The sequence below is a fragment of the Anolis carolinensis genome, chromosome 5, assembly GCF_035594765.1.
Source record: "Anolis carolinensis isolate JA03-04 chromosome 5, rAnoCar3.1.pri, whole genome shotgun sequence".
Lineage (NCBI taxonomy): Eukaryota > Metazoa > Chordata > Lepidosauria > Squamata > Dactyloidae > Anolis > Anolis carolinensis.
The window spans coordinates 52,841,075-52,864,556 of record NC_085845.1 but is presented as its reverse complement, the minus strand read 5'-3'; the positions used below and the strand labels follow the sequence as shown (position 1 = coordinate 52,864,556).

The 23,482-nt window shown below is 39.2% G+C and overlaps 1 long non-coding RNA gene across 1 annotated transcript; it reads right to left on the bottom strand.

Annotated features, from left to right (window-relative positions):
• Positions 1 to 4,714: 4,714 nt before the first annotated feature.
• On the bottom strand, positions 4,715 to 16,359 carry LOC134299188 (uncharacterized). Its single transcript, XR_010006347.1, has 3 exons — positions 16,221 to 16,359; positions 14,594 to 14,865; positions 4,715 to 4,933 (listed from the first exon to the last, which is right to left on the bottom strand). It is a non-coding gene; the product is annotated as an uncharacterized LOC134299188 (long non-coding RNA).
• Between the last annotated feature and the right edge of the window lie 7,123 nt (positions 16,360 to 23,482).

Sequence of the window (23,482 nt, the reverse complement as noted above, 5' to 3'; positions counted from 1 at the left end):
AAAACATGCAAATGCATTGGATAATCCAGAACATTGGATAAGCAAGTGTTGGATAAGTGAGACTCTACTGTATCTATATCTATATCATTAAATCTATATCTATATCTATATCCATATCATCTATATCTATATATTTATATATAGCATTTATTTGCTTTTGTCTTGTGGACATAGCCATATAATAAGGGGATAAACTTAAAAACATTTAAAAACAATGGCCTAGTCCATTGAAAGGATCTGACTAAAAAAATAGAAAGGTGAAAATAAAACTAGTACAGTAATGACAGTGTCTTAACAGAATTCAGGTCAGAGATTTTAAAAGTTACTTTCTAAATTCTATCTTTCGGAATCTTCCAGCTAAGATAACCTTTCCAAGTTCTGTTCATAAGTACTCACAACTGCAGTGTTAGTAAGACCCAGTTTCTTTCAGCTAATCCATTGCTATAGCATTTGACGTTGTTGGCTTTTTGCTAATGACTGAGGGCCAAAACATAAACTGGATGCTGAAAGTATGTTTTGGAACAGGTACAGCTCCCCAGCTCTTATACTGAGGGATTGAGAGTTTTTGGCACTTGTTGGCCAATTCTGGATGGAGTTCCATTATTGATTTTTGGTCACATGAATGCCCAGCTCATGATGGTAGTTAAACCAGACAAGCTGAATTACATCACTCAGTTTAACTATTCTTAAGGTTTGGAATTTCATGATATTTATATGGGAATTGGTCAAGTTGTTTTAGTACTATTTCAGAGTATTTATTATAAGCAGTCATATAAACAAATACCCTTTAGAGGAAAAACACAGCCATGGCAATGTCTGGGCTCTTAACTTTATACATTACACTACGTTGTGTGTAAGGTATTGTTATGTTATATTATCTGGACAAAGAAATGTAATATTTTCATCAGAACATTTCATAGGGATTTCATTTCTCTATTTGGCTCTTTAATAGGCTTTGTACAAGCTACCACACAAGTTAACAAGACAATAAAAACTATATACTTTAGTCATTTCTTATCATCAGATCCTTTCTATAATTTCCATAGTGTCTGTTCATACATTATATAGACGTTTTATAAAGATTTTCACATGTACACTCTCACATTATAGTCATCCAATTATGACAGAATATAATCTTATCTGTTAACATTCAAGGGTTGATCTCCTTGAACATTGTTAAATCATATCAGCATCTAGTGCAATAAATATGTTAAAGGACATCCATAAGAAACATAATGAGGTAGATCTCAATTTTACATTTACTTTAACCTTAATTGTACCAGTATCACAGGATGTCGAGACTGCATATATGGGCCAATGTTTGGACTATCAAGCTATCAGGAACACCACATAAGGAAAGTGACATTGTTGGCTTTCTTCAAACGTGGGAGGCATATCTGGACTTCTTTTTATTCTCTCCTTATATACACTTGCTTTTCAACTGGTCAATCAAAAAACTTATGACTGAGGTATGTGCTATCTCTTATCATAATGAAATAGTTTTACCTAGGTTGCCATATCCCGTATATTAGAAATGTATTACACTAGTGGTCCTCGTGTACTTAGATATATTTTGTTGCTTGCCAGCATGGTTCATCATCCAGTTCTCCTCTAATATATCTGCCATGGTTTGTCTACTTTCCAAAACCTATGGTACTTTTACCTTTGAATATTTATGCTTCAGAATCCACGGGAATTTTGCATCCCAATGCACCTGGCATCCTGAGTGCAGCCAGATTTCCACTGATGCACACTCATAGCTCTAATTACTTGTATTAAATCTTATGACATATTTTACCATCCATAGGTGATTCTGGGTTAACTTATGCACTTTTAAAGTTATTTGAGGAGGGCACAAAGCTGGCTAAATAATCTAGTCTGTAACCACTTTCTCTTTAGTAATGGAATTGCTTTATGAGTCTGAGCAATCAGACTTGCAATTGAAGACTGTGTTTATCTGTCAATAAACAACCATGATTCTACTGACACCAAGAATCTCATAATTCTATATTCTTTTAATCTATGTAGTGCTTTCTAAGAGATTTTCCTCCCTAGGACTTGTCTCACATTTGAAAATGTGTGTAAGTTTGTGTGCTCTATTCTTTTATTTATGTCACAAAGGAAGACTAACAATAGTTCATCTCCATAAATCATTCAACAATGTCTGTCTCTACACAAAGGTACTAAAAAACAAGAGGTGATTGGAGGCACCTTTTATTGTTATGTGCTTTTTAGGCTGACTTGAACTTAGGACAACTTTATCACATGGCAACATTTATTAAAACATCATTCATAACTTACTTCCTCTAAAAGAGTGCGATTTGTCCAAGGTTATCTGAGGATTTTCATGGCTGGCCAGGGATTTGATGGCTGGTCTCCAAGAGTCCTAGTATAACACAAGAACATGCTGCCACCAGACTTGCCCTCTGATTCACATTATAATGGAATACCTGCCAGATAATGTGAGGGAAGGGGAATCTATATTTACATATGGCTTCCTTCCTTCTTGACTACCAGACCAGGCATGTTGCTGGGAATGTTTGCCCTCCCCTTCAAATTCTAGGACAAACCCAAATTCAATAGATGTGTGAGTGCCTGCATGTACCTTAAATCACTTATTGACTGTGGCAAGGCTATGAACTTCATAGGATTTTTTTAAGGCAAGACATACCGAGAAAGGATATGCTATTTCCTTCCTTTGAAATATAACCCATAGCTCAGGTTATTCCCTAGTGGTCTCCCATACTCTGTTTAGTTTTCAAGATCCAATGAGATTTCCATCAAGATATTTAGACCTGTATACAGGAATATAAATATAGTATCTTGCAGAACAATTCACCTCCCCTTTGCTACATTTTGTTGTGTTAAATCTACAATTCCAACAGATTTAACTGGAATTGCTCTGTTTGGTGTACAAAAGATACTCACTCAGTACTGTAGTGTAAATATTTTATTATGTCACAAGAATTAGGTAGATAAAAAAACTGCCACTTATTAGTTGCATAGATATTCTTTTCCTTTGCTATAATGCACCTGGTAGTACTGTAAAGTAATTCGATACTGACGTTCAAATGCAATTCTTTACAGTGAAGCCACTTATCTTCCCTCATTCCATTACTCCTTACTCATCATCCCAGGGATAAGGTGAAACACAGTAGAAAATGGCAGGATTCTGCTTTCTTTAAGCAAGTGCATGGTATGTGTGAGAGTCTTCCTCACACTTATTTAGTGATATGATGCCTGAAATCCAGAGATAATTTGGAGCATATTTTCATATTTGTTTAGCTACATGATGTCTTAAATTACCAAAAAATTAGAACATATTGTTAGATACAGTAGAGTCTCACTTATCCAACATTCGCTTATCCAACATTCTGGATTATCCAACGCATTTTTGTAGTCAATGTTTTCAATACATCGTGATATTTTGGTGCTAAATTTGTAAATACAGTAATTACTATGTAGCATTACTGCATATTGAACTACGTTTTCTGTCAAATGTGTTGTATAACATGATGTTTTGGTGCTTAATTTGTAAAATCATAACCTAATTTGATGTTTAATAGGCTTCTCCTTAATCTCTCCTTATTATCCAACTTATTCGCTTATCCAACGTTCTGCCGGCCCGTTTATGTTGGATAAGTGAGACTCTACTGTAATATGTGGGCTTCCACTATATGGCTCATAGTTTAGTGTGTGTGCTATATATAAAGAGGTTCTGATTCACTCATTACTAGCTCCTCATAAAGTCCCTATTCTTCAGGATGTAGCATTTTCCATTTGTTTTATTGGGTAAGTCAAAAGAGCTTTGTGGTTGTCAGATCTCTTCTTTGGGAACAAAAGTTTCCTTTTGCAAAGAGAATACTATAGGACAAATGGTTTTTTGTCCATTAGTAATGAAAACCAGGAAAGTGTGATAAGCTGAGAGACCAAATTGTAGAATCTTCTGACTGAAACAAAGCACTGGAAATGCAAGATGCATAGCTTTGGAAAACATTCAATTTTTACAATTTGACAATTTTCACCCCTTGAAGGATTATCTCTTTTTAAACATGAGTACAGCGCCACCCCCCCCCCCCCCCCCAGTGGCACAGAGGATTAAACCACTGAGTTGCTGAACTTGCTGACTGAAAGGTCAATGGTTCAAACCCAGGGAGCAAGGTGAGCTCCTGCTGTTAGCCTCAGCTTCTGCCAACCTAGCAGTTTGAAAACATGCAAATGTGAGTAGATCAATAAGAACCGCTCTGGCGGGAAGGTAACAGCACTTCCTGCAGTCATGCCGGCCACATGACTTTGGAGGTGTCTAAGGATAACGTCAGCTCTTTGGCTTAGAAATTGAGATGAGCACTAACTCCCAGAGTCGGACAAAACTAGACTTAATGTCAGGGGAAAACCCTTAACTTTATCTTACACTAGCTTTTCTGTTTTGATCTTGAATCCCATTGTGGAATTACATTTTTAGAGAGAGGATGCCTCTATATTCAAAATAGGAAGCAATCAAAACAGTAGGGGTTGTGTTGTCTTACTTGATGTTGGATAGAAACCATTTGGGAAGATTCAAAATAATATGCCAAGGTGTATTACCAGAGAGACATATGCAAGAACAAACCTGTCTGGGTTTTATGAATGTATGAAACCATGGGAACAACTTTATCCCAATATTTCAGTAACAAAGATGGAATAAATCAAAAATGATTTTCACTTCTGTGTTTTACTGAATAATTCTGGGAAAGAGTTATATAGAGGAAGCAGCACATTAAAGTGGGCAGGGTTTCCCAAGCTCTGGTTCAAGACTGTTATTTTGTGATGGCAATTCCCTGATCTGCACTCATATCCTCTTCTAAAACATAATGTATATTATGATTATGGTATCATTCTGTTTATTACTGATGTCCAGGCTGTGAGTGTCATTGGTTTGGCATGCCCAATGGATCTATTGAAACAAAAGAGAAAGGTACAAGATGTACAAGGTTTCTGCCAAAGCACGCATACAAAACCTTTAAAAAAAGAAACAGCAGGGAAATGAACATAAACAGCCCAGTCAGGCCCGTAGCCAGGATTTTGATTCAGGAGGGGCTGGGATTTTGGATCGGGGGGGGGGGGGGCTGAGTCTGGAGGAGAGTGCGTCTACCCTAGCAAACCTTTTGTATCATTATCCCAATACCCCCATGCATATGGGATATATTGAGCATGGTGATCAGATCATGATATGAATAAACATAAGAGTTTAAATAATAAATGTAAGGCCTTCTCGCAAACCACCTTGAGAATTTCGGGGGGAGGGGGGGGCTGAAGCCCCGCAAAATATAAACATTATCGTAGAATTAAATGATTAAAACAAGTAAAATGGTTAAAAACGGTTCCTACAACCATGCAGCACCTCTTGGCCTGTTCTTGAAAACTTTCTGCTTTAAAAGCCTTCTTGACGGAAGGAGGGGGCCATTCTGACCTCCCAGGGAAGGGAGTTCTAGAGTTCAGGGGCAGTCGTGGAAAAGTCCCATATTCATGGACTAATGACTGACTGTTGAAGGAGAAGAATTATGTGTGGATGAAATGATTGGACTCATAGAGCCTCTCTGCATTGGAACATTTTGTTGTAGTTCCCTTATGTCTGTCAAAAATGTAAAACTGAACTGATTAACCTACTACCTCTCTGTTCTTTACCAATTTCTGTTCAAGCAGTCAGTGCCATGATAAATCACTCTGTCTCCCTTTGCCCAACATAGCAGTGCTTTGCATATATTAAAATTACTTTACTCTTACACAACAAAGATGCTCTAAGTAAGCTAGCATTAAGAATCAAAATAGTATAGTGAAGGAAACAAGGATGGCCATGGTAGTGCTCACATCTTTCACATGTTAGACAGGCAATGTGTTCAGTTTATGTAAGCATCTCAAGTCTCTTCTGGTGTGAGAGAATTGGCTGTCTGCAAGGATGTTTTCCGGGGGATGCCTGGATGCTTTGAAGTTTTTACCATCCTTGTGGGAGGCTTCTCTCATGTCCCCTCATGGAGCTGGAGCTGATAGAGGGAGCTCACCCATGCTCTTCCTGGGTTGGATTCGAACCAGCAACTTTCAGATCAGCAACCCAACCTTCAAGTCATCAGTCCTACTGGCACAAGGGTTTAACACACTGCGTCACTAGGGGCAGTTTTTCAAGTCGCTCCTGACATGATAAAAAAGTAAGAATCTGACACAGAATCCTAGAAAGCCGTGATGTGCAAAGCTGGGAAAACTCAAAATACATCTGATCTATAGTCATATCTGTCACAATGGCCTTCTCTCACTACACAGTGAGAGAACTACATTCCATTTTAAGAGCTGTCAGTATCTTGGGGAATTATGGGATTGTAGTTTGGTGAGATACAAGAGCTCTCTGAGATTCTAAAGAACTAAAATATTTAGTAATTTTGGAGCCCTGGTGGCAAGCGGGTTAAACCGCTGAACTGATGAACTTGTTGACTGAAAGGTCGGCAGTTCAAATCTGGGGAGAGGAGTGAGCTCCTGCTGTTAGCCACAGCTTCTGCCAACCTAGCAGTCAAAAACATGCAAATGTGAGTTGACCAATAGATACTACTCTGGTGGGAAAGTAATGGTACTTCATGTTGTCATGCCGGCCACATGACCTTGGAGGCGTCTATGGAGAACGTCGGCTCTTCGGCTTAGAAATGGAGATGAGCACCAAGCTCCAGAGTTGGACACGACTGGACTTAGTGTCAGGGGAAAACCTTTACCTTTACCTTAGTAATTTTAATGCTGGATTATGTCTGGAGATCAGAGTACAAATCTCAGCGATGGAAGCTCACTGGACCTTGAAGAAATCCCATTCTCTCAGAGGGCAATGGCAAAATATCCTCTGATCCAATCGAGAAATCTCCATAATTGATTAGATTTATGTAGCCATAAGTTGTAGATGAATTGAAACTCCAGATTGCAAGCTTCCACAGGATATTGGCATCCACTTTAAGTAGGAATGGCTACTGATCTAGGAATTTGGTAAGAATGTCAAAGTCATAAATTAAGAGAAGTATAGCTCCTTCATGTGACAAAAACTACAGGGAGCCCTTCATGTGTGAAGCTTTGAGCTCTGCCTACTGTGAATTTTCATCACCTCAAATTCACATCTTCAGCTTCCATATTCATTAGAACTGGATAAGCATGACAAGCTATTACATCTAACTGATTTTATTTCTTATTCTATGTGAAATCCATTTTCCTTGGTATTCCTTGATGTAACTGAATGTCTGAAAATGTTCTATTGAATGTTTTCCGGACACTTTGGAAAATGTCAGACAGTGGAGAGTTGTCATCAGGTCAAAAGGGCAGGTAATGGACAGTGGAGAGTGAAGCAGAAAACAATCGACCAGTTGTAGCTTCACCTCTGACTTGCCCTCACTTAATGGGGGAAAAGCATCAAAATATCTATGAAATGGTGTCATTCTGTTGTTTTTCCTCCTATTCTTCTACATGTATGTCAGGGATTGTGTTGCTGGCAGCTACACGCATAGAAGCCTATTTGTAAAAAATGTGGGCTATTTTCACACAGAGGTCACATTCCTAATCCTGAGAGGCAGTGGAACACTCTTTTCTTTATAACATTTCATATAAAGAATTCAACCACAGTTCATCAAATCTAATTTTGCCTTGTGTAGTTGGAAACATCTGTTACACATAACAAGGATTCATAAATCTGAGAAGGGAGGCCATGCCAGAACTCTCAGACAATGTGTATATGTAAGGGACTCTTTGGAGTACAAAAACTGTGTGTAGCTCTCAGAGCTGAGTACTTTGGGTCATTGCAGGTGCATTGGCCCATGATCCTGAAGGAATGTAATGCAATGAGATACTTTGTTAGATAGAGCTGTCTGAGAGGCCGTTTACTTATTGAAAGCAAGAAATGGTCCATAAAGATCGTGTGCTCTGATCAAACTAGAGTGCTAGAAAGTGGCACAACATTCCTTACCTAGATTTTGGCAATAGTTTGGTTCATATAAAAGAAAAGAAAAGAAAAGTTGAAAAGTGGGACACAGGTAGCCAAACAATATCAGAATAGGTTAAGTTGATAAAACATATTAATAACAGGCAAGTCAGGATTGGCTGAAATAATTTGCTTTTGTATGGGTCTAGGGCAGTAGTTCCTAACCTTTTTGTTTTTTTGACCAGGGCCCACTTGCCCAGGCACTACTTTTACCAGGGACCACTCTCCAACATTAGTACCAAAAGGGTTATGAATCGGTTTTTGGTCAACTTTAGATTCAGTTTGGTTATTTGGGGTGCTGATTCAGAAAATTTCATTGGATAGGTCACATCAGCTCTAGTTTCTGATGCAGAACATATGCCACCCAGTAGTCGCCATCTGCTCACCCACAGAAAACCATAATCTAAAGCACATGCCTCTCTTTTCCGGATTTTGCTGCAGCTTCCTAGCATCTGCTACCTGGATCACAACAGTCCCACAGATTTTAGCTTTAGTAAAACATACATCAGATGCAAAGATACAACTTTTGGGTATGTTATCCAGGGAAAAGAAGAAATTCAGTCAAGAGAAGAAGAAAAAATTAAGTCAGTACAGGCTATGTGTTGCATACTTATGTACTTCATAAGATACCAATTTTCCCAATAGACTTATCATCCCACCTTGAGTATGTTGCCATCTGTTTGGTATGTTATTGCTTCTTAAACTGTGGGTCCCTACCCCAAGTGAAGTTCCCTTCACTCAAAGATGAGGTCCTGAAAAATTTAGCAGGGTAAACATTTTCTGAGTGTCACCTTTTTGTGGCTGTTTTATACATATACGCAAATCTATTGCGCAGTATTTACAGTGGACTCAGTGGAGATGCTTCATCTGTACTTCATAAAAAGAAAAAGCAGCCTGTTTAGAAAGCTTTGCAAATGTTGGTTAGTTATAAATAAATAATGGATTTTATGCCTACTTTATATATTTATATACCCGGGGTAATGTAAAATTTATCAGGCCAAAAGGGGTCCTGAGCAGAAAAGTGCTGGTGTATACTACTTCTCTTATAGAGAAGATGGGACATTTATTTGTTTTGTAGAAAAAATATCTACACATCTTACTTTCACACCTTTCTTGCACCAAGAGCAAGCACCAAACCCCACTTTTCCTAAGCCATTTGTATTGCCACTTAACAAATGAGTGAAAGCCAAAACTCACTAAATAATCTCCCTTGAAGTCTAGCAAAAACACTTACAGATTATTTATTAATCATGTAATGGTATTTTAAAGCTGCCTTTTGGGATAGATTATTGTGTTGGGTCAATCCTCCTCTCTTGGGGTCAGTGGGATAGTAAGTTTACTCCTGGGTTGGGAGAGCTTTAAAAGAGGGCATTCAAGATGCTAAACCTATTTTGAAGATAGACCTCCATACCCTGGAAAACTCCTTAAAGCCAGGATTAAAATCATGGAGTGGATTCACCATCTCACTGACATAGGAGCTATTAACTGAACCATGCCCCAACATTTTTATAAAAGCGTCTCTTAAAGAAAGGTACATAGTAAAGGTAAAGGTTTTCCCCTGACATTAAGTCTAGTCGTGTCCGACTCTGTGGGTTGGTGCTCATCTCCATTTCTAAGCCAAAGAGCCAGTGTTGTCCGTAGACACCTCCAAGGTCATGCAGCCAGCATGATTGCATGAAGTGCCATTACCTTCCCACCGGATCGGTACATTTGCATGTTTTCAAACTGCTAGGTTGGCAGAAGCTGGGGCTAATAGTGGGAGCTCACCCCTCTCCCTGGATTTGGGCTGCCGGCCTTTTGGTCAGCAAGTTCAGCAGCTCAGTGGTTTACTCTGCTGCACAACCAGAGGCTCCTGGAAAGGTACATAGAGGCAACAAAATAGTTCTATCTTATTTCTGTACCAATATTTGTGAAAGCATAAGCCCTGTGAATTATTGTTTAGTAGTTCAGAAAGAAAAAGAGCTGAAACAGTAGTTGTCAGGACTAAGAGTTGTATTTGAATAAGGTATGGTATTTTCAATTATATGTTTAGGAGAGAACAAAGGGATACATCTTTTGCGGTGTATTTTCTATTTGTTGTATTTGCATACATTTTGTCTTTTTTAAAGGTTTAAGATTGCACCAAATTTAGCAATACTTTTTTGGAGAGTGGGTAAGCAAACCATAGATATTGAATCCCTGGAGAAGGGAGCTGTACTGTATTCAGTACAGTAAAAAAAAAAAGTACACCAGTCATTGTGGGATATGGTAGATAATTCAATACGGTCATCATCTGTAGCTGAATGTTCTAATTTAAATAGTTTTAGCACATATTATTTTGAGAACAAATATTCTTACTTTCCTAGAGGAAACACCTTGCTTTGCTTGAGACTTAATGTGGAAGCTCATGCAATTTTGTATAAAAGAAGAGCCTTCCAGCAATTACTAAGGCCCAAGTGGATAGTACTGTTAATTCATTTTCCAGAGCTAATCAGGAAATTGTCACTCTGCAGTTATGAGCCAGCAAAGGAAAAATGCTGTAATACCAGTATGCAGACTATTTTCCAAAAGACTTTTCCTCAACAAAAATAAACATTGCAAAATATAACCAAACAACTCCTCTATGAAAGCGAAGGAAAAGGAAGCAGTACTTATCTCCCTAGTCACATATTTCTCCAACGGAAATATTGCAATCGTTATGCCTGATATGATGCCCAAAATAGCACTGACAATAAGAATCGGCATCAATGTCATGTTTCCCTTGAGCATTTGACTGCATCGCTTGCTACATAAAATAAAGGCATTTAGAGTGTAAACTTTGACAGTGCAGAGCTGTGAGTTTTTCCTGTGACCCATCCTTTTATTCCTCTGATAGAGCTCTGAATGCAGATTAATAGGAAGGAAGTCCCTTGGGCCCCACCAATTTGGAACAAAGAAAAAATATATCCAACAGCCATCTCATTTGTATAGAACATTGTATTTCATTTTTGAGAATCATCCATCCTGCCCTGCTTTGTAAAGGAATAAGTTTAATAATTTATACTTGGATTCTGAGGTTGCCATTGTTATCATGTGCTATCGAGTTAGTTTCCACATATGGCATTCTGACAAATAAGAGAAGTGCAAACTCAGGGCCATGGGTTCCATGACTACATCATCGTCGTTGTTGTTGTCGTCGTCCTCCCCCCCCCCCCCCCTCCTCCTCCTCCTCCTCCTCCTCCTTCTTCCTGTTGTTATATTCAATTATATCCTAAACTTTCCATACTGTTTCAACTCAAGGTCGCTTACAGAACAATGAACCAACTTTGACCCTTCATACCTGCATAAAACAGTGGTTCTCAACCTGGGGTCCTCAGATGTTTTTTTAAACAAGTCACATGGTCTGTGGCACATAATTTGCTTAAAAGTGGGAGTTTTTTTTCATGTCAGGAGCAACTTAAGAAACTGCAAGTCGCTTCTGGTGTGAGTGAATTGGTCGTCTGCAAGGACATTGCCCAGGGGATGCCTGGATGTTTTACCATCCTGTGGGAGGCTTCTCTCATGTCCCTGCATGGGAAGCTGGAGCTGACAGATGGGAGCTCACCCTGATCCCCAGATTCAAACCGCTGACCTTTTGGTCAGCAGTCCTGCTGGCACAAGGGTTTAACCCTATGCGCCACCAGAGGCTCCGATGGGAGGTAAGTTTCTAGTTACTCCCACTACCAGATATCAAGTTTCTAGTTACTTCTACTGCCAGATGTCAACAGTGTACATCTGGAACAGTATGTGAGTGAAAGAGACCCTTGGCAAATTTGGGCAGGAGATGAAGAATGAGCTTGCCCTCATGACTTTCCTCGTACAGAGTGAAAAAGTACTGAAAGCATCTTGACTTTCTCTCAGCTGCATGAATGACTGAGCACATGACTGTCCATTTGTTGAAATAATAACAAGAGGCTCTTCTTTGTGTGACCATCACACCAAAGTTTAGGTGACTAACAACCAAGAAGAAGGCATTTCAGTTGTGAGTTTATGGACTGCACTCTCTAGGGAAATCCTCATGCTGCTGAGTGACTTCTACATGTTTTGGCTGCCAGGTAAATTCAGTCCTCACTCTGGGCTATTTTAAACTTTAACTAAAATCGATTTTATCTGCTGCTTTGAATTCAAATCTATTCTGTTTATTCCAGTTGCATTGGTTTTGATTGGTAGCAGCCCCAAGAGTTTCCAGACTTAAAGGTGGGTATAAATATTTCAATAAGCAGATTACTAGGCCCCTGTCATCCCTCCAGGCTTCTCCTTGTTCTTGTGAACTGCCATTTCGAAGCATCAACAGTTCATTCGATCCATCTAGTGCCATTTCAGATATACACAAGGGGCTGCTTGCTTGAAAGCAGTTCTGATTTGAATTTTTACTCTGTATATAAGCATATCCAAAAGCGAGGGGCAGATATTTATTCTTAAAAGGCTCACTGTACCAAGAAGAGTCCAGTGTGAGGATAGACATTGTTAAGGTTGCTCATTATTTTTCTAGAAAGGCAACTATCCTTAACCGACTCATGGCTAGCACTGTTCTTCTCTCTGCTAAATGCACAGTAAAACCTTCCAGCCAATCATTCAGGGACTGTAGGGTCTGTCATGAGAGATATGCCCTTGACAATCTACCGCTGGGAACTAGTAGAATCACAGTAAGGGCCTTCATTTCATCTGTCTGTCAGACTGTTGTGAACTGATCTTCAGAGGCAAATTTGGAGAGAGTGGTTTTGAATGCTTCTCAATTGACAGAGCCCATGGGGAATGGAAAGCTACATCCGCTTCTTCCCAATTTCTTTGCACTAAGAAGATTTTCCTTGTCTATGGCACAGAAGCATTAGTGGTACAATGATCAATTCTGAAGTCCAGGCACATACTATAATGGATGTCTGCCCTGTCACAACTCAAAGGAGGGTCCAAAAAGGCAGGCAGCTGTATTGACCTGTGTCGGTAAGTCACTTTTCAGCTTCAGTTAGGAGCAACTCTGTTCCAAAGCTATTGGGCTTTAAATACCCTTTTAAGAACACCCCATTGCAAAATGCTTTGGATTACAACAGGCATAGCTCATGACAATATACTGTTGTTAAAGCTATTTTCATTCCAGCTGTTCAGAGAACTGCAGTTAAACTTAGAGGGAACAGGAAAGTTTGAGGGAAGTGGTAAAGGGCTTTCTCTGCCATGTCACCCCAGTTCTTGAATAACCAATCCATAGAAACTCAATTAGCACCAACATTTCTGTTACTGGGAGCGAAGCGGAAACACTATTTGTATTGTCTTTATATTACTTTAAATTGATCAAGTGGGTTTTATTGTACTCTACACAGAGATCTTTACATACAAGATGGTATATGAATATTTCAATAAATAAATGCAATAAAATGTTGCCATCATTCCTACTCATTCAAACACCATGGTATTTTGGTTGTGTGCCTCAGATACACTCAAACATTGCTTCACTTTGGAAAACTTAGCTTTTTTTCATATCAGGAGTGACTTGAGAAACTGCCAGTCGCTTCTGGGAGAGAATTAGCCGTCTGCAAGGACGCTGCCTAGGGGACACTCAGATGTTCTGATGTTTTTACCATCTTTGAGGGAGGCTTCTCTCATGTCCCCATATGAAGCTAGAACTGATAGAGGGAGCTCTCCCCTGATTCGAACTGGCAACCTTCAAGTCAGCAACCCAACCTTCAAGTCATCAGTCCTACTGGCACAAGGGTTTAACCCACTGCGCCACTGGGGGCTAGCATGAGCATGGGGTCCTTTCACACTACATATATAGAGCACCTTAACTGCTTTGGCTGCATCCCACAGAATCTCGGGGTTTGAGAACTGGTGAGACATTGGAGCACTCCACCCAGGAATTCTAAATATCTTTCCCTACATTTCAGAATTCCATAGAATGAAACCATGGCATTTAAAGTAGAATTATAACACTAAACCTGCATAATATGAAAGGGCTCAAGGCACAATATCATGCCTTCTGCGAAATTAATTTCCCCAGCACTTTGGGCTCTGCATTTTCAGATGTGCAGTCAAAATCAGGACAGAACTTTTGCAGTGGCCGAAGTTTTAGTTTGTCTCTTCTTTGTTAATTTTTATATGACATGCCTTATTTTATACAATTTTGTGTAGCTGAAAGATTAATTTTGCCTTGTGAGGATTGGGAGTAGGGGAAAGTTACTGTTACATTTTGTTTATTGGCTAGAACTCTGTGTTTCTTAAGCTACTGAATGTTCTTTTTGTTCATTTTATTACACTGTTTTTTTTGCCATTTTCACTTGGTAGTACCTTGGGGATTCATCCGGGCCAACATACAGCACATAAGCATGTTAATAAACATAATGCTATGAAATCAGTATTCTCCCTCCTTGGCACTGAGAATGACCAGAGTAACTTGAAGCGGAGTGGAGCATGTTTTTGGGTTATAACTCCCAGAATCCCACCAAGACATAGCAGCACTGGCTGAGGTATCGGGGAACACAAGTCCAAACAAAGCAACTGTTCAAATTTGTACTAAGTGCTTCAGAAGAAAATCCAACAAGATAATCTTTAGGAGAATAGATTGATAGATGTACATCACAAAATGTTAAAGGGACTTGAAAATTCCAGTTTTCAACATGCACTCACTGTTGTCACCTCCCTTGCTCGGGGGCTCTGTTGAAGCTTGTCAACATGTTTTGGAAGGAACATCTGGGTCTGCTCTTTCCCATGAATGGCTTCCTGTGAGCACATCTCTGCCGAGGGACATTGGGATTTTTCTCCACAAAACAAATTCTTATGGCACTAATTTCTCCTCATGCTTCAGTAGGCATTCCAGATGTCTGGGGCTGATGAAGAGAGTTTGGGGTGTTTCATTCTTTCCCACCAAGAACTAGCATGAGTAACATTGATAGTTTCTCCTGGAAGGACAGTTTTTTTTAAAACAGAGAATATACTAACACACTGTATAGGAATAATATGGAGTAGAATTATTATTATTATTATTATTATTATTATTATTATTATTATTATTATTATTTCCATTCACCCCAATAATGGTACTCAAGGAGGCTGATAATATGTTAAAAACAATGCAGATAAAGAACTATACAAAACATAGAAACTATTAAAGTTATTAAAAAGACAATATAAAGTTAAAACTGTTAAAATCCATGTATCAACTATATAAAAAGCACAAAAACAGTACAGCATGCCATTAAAAGCCTATCCCATCCACTTTCCAAGAACCTGATGGCATAAGAATATTTTGAATTGCTTGTGGAAAGAGAGCAAGGAGACAGCCAACTTAGCTTCTTTAGGAAGGGAACTCTAAAGTCTCAGAGCAGCCACTGCGAAGGCCCTGTCCCTTGTTGCACCAAAGAGCTTGAGAAGTTGGTGGGACCAAGAGTAGGGCCTCTCCATCAGATCCATTAGATCTTAGAGGTTTAATGGGCTCAGGAGTCACCTCTGGAGATTTGTTAAGTAGAGGCTAGATGGCCATCTGATGGGGGTACTTTAATTCTGTGTTCCTGTATGGCAGGGGTTGGACTGGATGGTCCTTGTGGAATCTTCAAATTCTATATATGTACTATATATAAATATGTGTATATGCATAATGACATCATATATAGCCTGTCTTTGACTGCAAGTGGGACTCTCGTGGCAGTTAATGTCGCCCCAAAACTGTAGTCAATAAAATAATTAAGCACATGTAACAAAAACTACAATCAGAAGCAATCAACAAATCATTGAGGAAAGTGAAAATCTTTTTGGCATCAGGCATTTTCTTCTCTCAGACATTCTAGATTCTATGTGTTGTCAGAGCAACCCAATTCTAGATTCTATTACTATTATTTTATTTTGTCTTTCATCTTTCCTCTCAGTACAAACTAGTTTGTAACAGAAGATGTTCAATTGGTGATGTGAGAAGAGGAATCACAGTTTTGCTAGTGTTTAGAGCAAAGGTGTCAAACACATTTTCATTGAGGGTCACATCAATCTTATGGTTTTCTTCAAAGGGCCATTCGTAATGGTAAGATTGTATAAATGTAACTAGGTTGTCTTGGAATTGAAAGCCTCACAAGCCACATAAAATAACATGGTGGGTTGGATTCAGCCTGCGGGCCTTGCGTTTGACTTGTGTGTCTTCAGACCTTATCACATTTAGAGGGGGAAAGTCAGGGAAATGATAGGGAACTGTGTTATCCCATTCCCTTCCGTCTTTCCCTGTCTTGTGGAATGGCCAGCCACATCACATCCTTTTTAAAAATCTTACCCTGTCTTTCTGCCGCATTCTTCATTCAGAGTTGGGTAATAGCCAACTCCAGAAGATGGTCTTCAGGCTTTGTTTCCATGCACTGTGGAAATGGAGCCCTTATGACATCTGATGGTCTCTGTGGGACTCCTGTAGGGATCTGTTTCCACAGCATAAAGAAATGGAACACAAAGACCATCTGATGAAGTTCTTAGAATCAGTCCAGTCAACTATGTACATTTGTTTGTTTTTACAATCATTTATCTGATCATTTTTATGTGGACATCTTTCTCATAAACTTTGTTGGTCATGTTTCAATTCCAAAACTCCCACAATTCATAGATGCCACATGCCTATGAGTATACAAAGTTGTGTCTTAGGTTTTAAAGGACTGGGCTGTGGTGCAGCTGGTTAGTAGCCAGCTGCAATAAATCAATACTGACCGAGAAGTCATGAGTTCGAAGCCAGCCCGGGTCAGAGTAAGCTTCCGACCATTAATAGTCTAGCTTGCTGTTGACCTAAGCAGCCGAAAAACAGTTGCATCTGTGAAGTAGGAATTTAGCTACTGCTTATCTGGGGAGGCTAATTTAACTAATTTACAACACCATAAATCTCCAGCAGTGTGCGGAACATGAGGAAGTGCTCCAGCAAGGACTCAGTGTCACAGTGGATGATGAAGCAGCAGCTTCCCCGTGGCCGGAATCGAGCATACCCTCATGAACCCAGAAGCTGGAATCTTAAATTGCATCTGTGTCTGTCTATATATGTCTAATGACATTGAATGTTTGCAATGTATATGTGCAATGTGATCCGTCCTGAGGCCCCTTCAGGGTGAGAAGGGTGTAATATAAATACTATAAATAATAATAAATAAATAGATAGATAGTGCTACTGATAGCCATACTCAGCTACACTCTCCAACTGTTGTGATTTGGCAGCAGCCATTTTTCCTGCCATCTCCCTTTTCAGATACTTTTAAGATGTCCTCATTTTCCTCTCTTCCAAGTTTCCCCTTTGACTTTAAGATTACTTCAGTTACTGCAAACTGACTACAAAGTGCAAAAGTAGCCTGCACATAGATAAGTCAATGAGGGAGGGGAGTAGAGGAGGGGGCAGAACCTTGCCTTTCCCAGAAGATTCAGGCAAAAGCAAATTGCAGCAATGTCTCACAGTTCACCTATTCTTTTTCATTAGCATCTTTTGCCATCTTGACCACACTTGGATATTGCTTTATTGCATGTCCTGGATTTATTCTGTGAAATGTTGGTGTGTGTGTGCAATGCCAAGGTTTTAAGTATTTGACATAATACACCATATGAAAATAGTAACAAATCTGCTAAACTTCAAAGAGAATAGGCATTAACAGCTGCCATTTCCCAGTATTTTGGAACTTTGGTGAATATGAAAAACCATTAACAAACATGTTAAATTTAAAAAGGAGGTTTAGTGGGGGTTAATTACCTATCCAAGGAGACAATCTGATACTTACTTATTCAAAAGTAAGGCACTCACTATGCAACAGAACTCCACAGTGTGAGAAAGAGGACTCTCCCCCAATTAACACTCTGTAACTACATTATATTAGCAAGTGGCCTTGAACAATTATTAAAGCAAAGGAAATGTTCTGTGATTTCAGTTGACATGGTTGGCAAATCTTTAATTCTTGCATAGTCTTGGAAAAGTAATGGATCTTCTTGGCAGGAATTTTATAACAGCTGAACCAAGGAAGCCCCACAGAGAAACCACAGCTGAAACCATTTCCAATTTAGAACAGACTAGAGCTGGATCTTACTTTTAAGAAATCTGCTGCCATCTAGTGTCACACTACATACAGAATGGTTACTCTACATATAAGGTAAAGGTTTTCCCTGACGTTAAGTCCAGTCATGTCTGACTCTGGGGGTTGGTGCTCATCTCCATTTCTAAGCCGAAGAGCTGGCGTTTTCTGTAGACACCTCCAAGGTCATGTGGCCGGCATGACTGCATGGAGCGCCGGAGCGGTACCTATTGATCTACTCACATTGGCATGTTTTCGAACTGCTCGGTTGGCAGGGTCTGGAGCTAACAGCTAACAGTGGCCGCTTCCGGGGATTGAACCTGGGACCTTTCGGTCTGCAAGTTCAGCAGCTCAGTGCTTTAACAGACTTCGCCACCGGGGCTCCACTATATGCATGTTATTAACTGCCACAATGGCAACCTTGACACTATAAATGAGAGCTCACAAGTCATCTATCATCAACACCTTCACTCAAGTCCTGCAGACTCAGGAATGTGGTTTCTTTGATTGAAACGGTCTGGAATGCAGTTGTTTCCTTTTCCTACTGCCTTCTACCTTACCAAGCATTATAATCTGTTCTAATGAGTCATGTATTCTCATAATATGTCTATAGCTGTCTGTCAACTACATATTGCAAATCATTTATGCTCCCTTTTCTTTAATTTTTACATCTCATTTTTCTGAGTCTGAACTTATTTTACGTGTTATATATTCTGCATATCAGTTAAACCAGTGGTTCCCAACCTTTGGGCCTCCAGGTGTTTTGGACTTCAACTCCCAGAAATCCCAGCCAACTTACCAGCTGTGGGAACTGAAGTCCAAAACACTTGGAGGCCCAAAGATGGGAACCACTGAGTTAAAGAGATAGGATGATAAAATGAAGGCGTCACCGATTCTCTTTGCCAATTGATATACATGAAACATGATTGAATTATATGTTTAGGCTTGGGTCCCATCTCCAAGGTATCACATTAATAACTTTAATAATAACAACTTTATTTTTGTATCCCGCCTCCTTCTCCTCAAAGGGACTCAGGGCGGCTAACACCCGTTCTCTGTCTCTCGCATGACTCCTCCTCCATCTAGGTCTCCAAACAATTACAATAAAACAACATTAAAATACAAACCAGGTACATAACAGCATCCCATAGGGTGCTGGTACAAAAACAAAACAAAACAAAACATGGGAACAATGGCACAATAAAACAAAGTGTAAAAAGTTTAAAATTATGACAGTGGGTGAGGTAGATAGAAGAAGTGCTGCATGTAGTAAGGAAAAACTTGGTGGGCTAAACTAAGCAATGAAATTACTCACAGGCGAGGGATAAAATAAAGTGCATCAGGAAATCAACTAGACATTGGACGAGAACCTGACAATTATGTACATATATGCCAATATAAGTATTAAAAACTGAAAAAAATGCAAAACACCTTTGGTCCTAAGCATTTCAGAGAAGAAATACTTAACCCATATTGAAAACAAGCCAACCAAATCATGTTTTATGAAGATGTCTTTTTTCTCCAAGCATAGTTGGCCAATGGGCTAATCAATAAAACATATGTCTAATAAACATCAGGCAAAACCCAAGCATAGTCACAAATGGCCACATTTTATTACTCTAAATTATGCTTATCCTAAACCAGAAGTAGATGTCTCTGATCTTCTGCAATACTGGAAGAGGAAAGGGAAGGGCGAGCAGCATGTAAGCTACATACCAGGAGTGTCGCTTAATTTATATAATGTTCAAACATGGTTTAGTTAACCATATTACCCGCAGGCCCAAATACAGTAATTACATTAATGAACCCCAAAGCATTAAGTCATCAATCACTTTCACATTTTTGGCTTTAATCCAAAGCTAGCTCATTGCAGACACCTATATATTTATTATTTGGTATATTCACACTCTTTTCCCAATGAGATCTAGCTCAGAACAGTTTCCCCAGCAATGTCAAAGCAGCTTATGGGTTCAATCCTGTTCAGTTGCTGTGTAGAATTAATCAAGTAGTGGAACTGCAAGGGAGATCCACACAAAGCCACAGTCTAATATCCTTAGCTTTCTTTTCTATATTACTAGAGATCCAGATATCAGGTAACAACTTAAGTCACATATTTAGTATATTTTAGAACCTTATATAAGTGAATGGAGTCATTCATTGGCGTGGAATATGTGATCCTCCAGATAAATCCAACTTCACTTCCCAGAAAGTATGATCAGCATGGCTGGTGGTAAGGGATGACAAGGGTTACGGTTCAGAATATCTGAAAGGCTGAAAGTTCCCTACTCTTGATAAAGCACCCTTTGGTCTTTCAGATACTTTAGCGTATAACTTCCATCAATCCCATCCGCATAGGCAGTGGTAAGGGATTGTTGGAGTAATAGTCTGAAACATTTAAAGGGCAAGAGGTTTCCCATTTCTGCTTTATGGAATTTTTATGCATTACATTGCTATTAAATGCACATGAACTCTACTGGAGTGAAAAGAGAGAGCGGGAGAAAGCATGGAGTTTCTTTACTTTCCTTCTCGTCTTGACCCATTTTAAAGTCTAGTAGATTCACAAATGTGATGATTAATACTGTCCTATTTTCCAGGTGCAGAATAATACTCTCCTTTCCCGGTTGAAAAAGCAGCCATGTGGGAAAATGCATTAAAAAATAAAACAGTGCTGCCTGAAGTTCAAATGTAATGCTGCCAGAATGAAGCACTTTAAAGTCCTGTTGATTTCAGTGGGAGGTGTTTCAGAACATGGTGAACTATTGCTGGAAATAGAAACTAGTTTCAAGGGAACTGGAGCTGGTTTCTCCATGCCAACATTGCTTAACATGTGGTGTGCTATGCACAGTCCTCCTGGCTCCACAAATCTCCAGGGGGCCTGCCATCCACACAGTTATAGCATTATGATTCCACTTTAACTACCATGGCAAAATCCTATGTAATCCTGGAGTTTGTCGTTTAGTGAAGCTCTTGACCAGGAATTCTAAATACCTCAAATGAAAAGGAAAATTCCAGGATTTTGTAGGATGTTACTGTGGCAGTAATGGAAACATAGTGCTATACATGTTCTGGATGAATGGGCCTCTAGTCCACATTAAAAAGCCCCTCCAAGTTAGCTTTTTTTGTGCTACTAAAACACTGATTTTCCACAACTACTGGGAAGACTATTTAAAATAGAGGTTTTCCACAACCACTTCATAGACCACAAAACAACACTGTTGTCCCTTCTACATTGACAAAATTATTCAATAATAAGTATTCCACTGGTGTCTGATAATAGATGGTCTAGTGGATATTATCAAGGCTTAGAAAAGTCCCAGAATGTCAATGGCTTATTGGACGTACTATCATGGGTTTCTTGGGTCTGTCAATAAAAAATGTAACTTCTGCAAGTTCAGGAAAATACAATTGACTAGAACTATAACATTGGCACTATAATCATTTTCAGTAGACAGCAATACTTTGTGTGCCTACTCTTTTAATATTAAAAGAAGTGATGTGTCTACTATTTTGGCTGTGTGCAGGTAGGTCAATGTCTATTTTTTATGTTATTGCAATTTATGTTGAAATGCTTAATTTTAGTCATGCTCTCAGTAAATCACTTGGGTATGCAAAAGGATGAAAGGCACTTTAAAGATACTTTCTATAATGAATAAATACATAACAGCATATTGAATGAAGAAGTAATGAATAATGTTTTAATTTGTTGTCAAAGGCTTTCATGGCCAGGATCACAGGGCTGTTGTGTGTTTTCTGGGCTGTATGGCCATGTTCCAGAGGTATTCTCTCCATTGAAATCCACAAGCATGTGGACAATTTCAACAGAAAGGAGGAAATCATGAAAATGAACAAAATCTGTCTACCAGTATTAAAAAAAACTCAAAAATCAGATCAGTAAATAAGGAACAACACTTTCAAAACAGAGAAGTTCCAGACATGAATAAATCAGGGGCAGCTAACGACTCTGCACAAAGGATTCCCCCAGGCAGGAAGAAGCCAGGAGATGAAGCTATTCAATGCTAATTAGGTGATCAATTACGACATTCACACTGGTCTCCAACTGATAAGAGTTCTTCTCTCACCCTGGACTTTCCACAGATATATAAACCTTCCTTGCTTAGTTTCTCCATATACCTCACAACCTCTGAGGATGTCTGCCATAGATGTGGGTGAAACTTTTTTTTTCAGGAGAGAATACTTCTGGAATATGGCCATACAGCCCGAAAAACACACAACAACCCAATGTTTAAATTTTTCCTAAATATTTTCGCATTTGCTCCAGTATGTTTTTCTGTGGGGCTGTAATTATTAACTTTTAAACAAACCTGTTGAGCCAATCAGAACAGAAGAAAGCCATGATGTGTCTTTCAGCCAAGCTGGGCCTCTATTTTTCTGTTGTGAGCAGGCTTCTGAGAGAGAGAGATCGTGCTGGTGATCTAAATTCTCAGTGCCACTCGCAGCTTTGCATTGCTTGCTTTACTTTTTGACTCAAAGAGCAATAAATAAACATTTCAAGAAGTCACCATAAAATGAGGTAATTTATATCTTTTAAAAATAATGGCTAATACGCCTTCAGGTGATGTGGCTCCTACTGAAATAGGTGTTTAAAAAGCGTGTCAGAACTCAGTTTCAGTGAAAGGGTGTTGAGGTCAAATGATCCCAGAAAGGGTGGTTTCTTAAGTCTGATGTCCTAAAAATGACGGAAAGGGGAACCTCTGAAGTTTCCCTATTGTCAATGGGCCAGATCTTCCCAGAGTGAAAACAATTCTTTCCATTGCCAGATTGAAAAACGGAATTTTGCCCACCCAAATTACAGAGGGTCCTGAAAAATGGCATGGGGTTTAGGCAAATTGCACATCCCTAATACCCATATTTCCCTACTATTCATGGGGCAATTAATAAGCTATAAAGATATACTATTCAAGGAACAATTAACAAACATATTTTCTCTAATCTCTCACTTGCTTTTATCAAAAAGGAATTGAAGAGTATTTGGCTTTCCCTTTTTTGATGGGTGCAGAAATTCTACTATTATGGTTGGGCCACCCTGACTTGTTGTTTTGTTCGTTTATTCATTCAGTTGCTTCTGACTCTTCGTGACCTCATGGACCAGCCCATGCCAGAGCTCCATGTTGGCCATCACCACCCCCAGCTCTTCAAGGATAAGCCAGTCACTTCAAGGATACTTATTGGCTTGTTATTTTGCTATAAAGTCAGAAGATCTATTATCCCTTGCTTTGCTTCAATGTTTTATCAGTCCTCCTCAGTCCTTTGTTAATGACAGTAGATGTATTTTCACAGTCTAAAAAGGTTCCTTGTACTCATAATGATGTTTTATAGAGCTCATCCTCTTTTGGCTCTGTACATCAGAACATTGGAAGATTTATGCTGGATGAAATGAAATGCTCTTCTGGTCCAACAATTTGTTCATACAGTGGCCAGCTACCTGCCTCCAAGAAGCCAACAAGCGGACTTGGAATGAGAAGTCCACAACATGAAACCTTCTGCT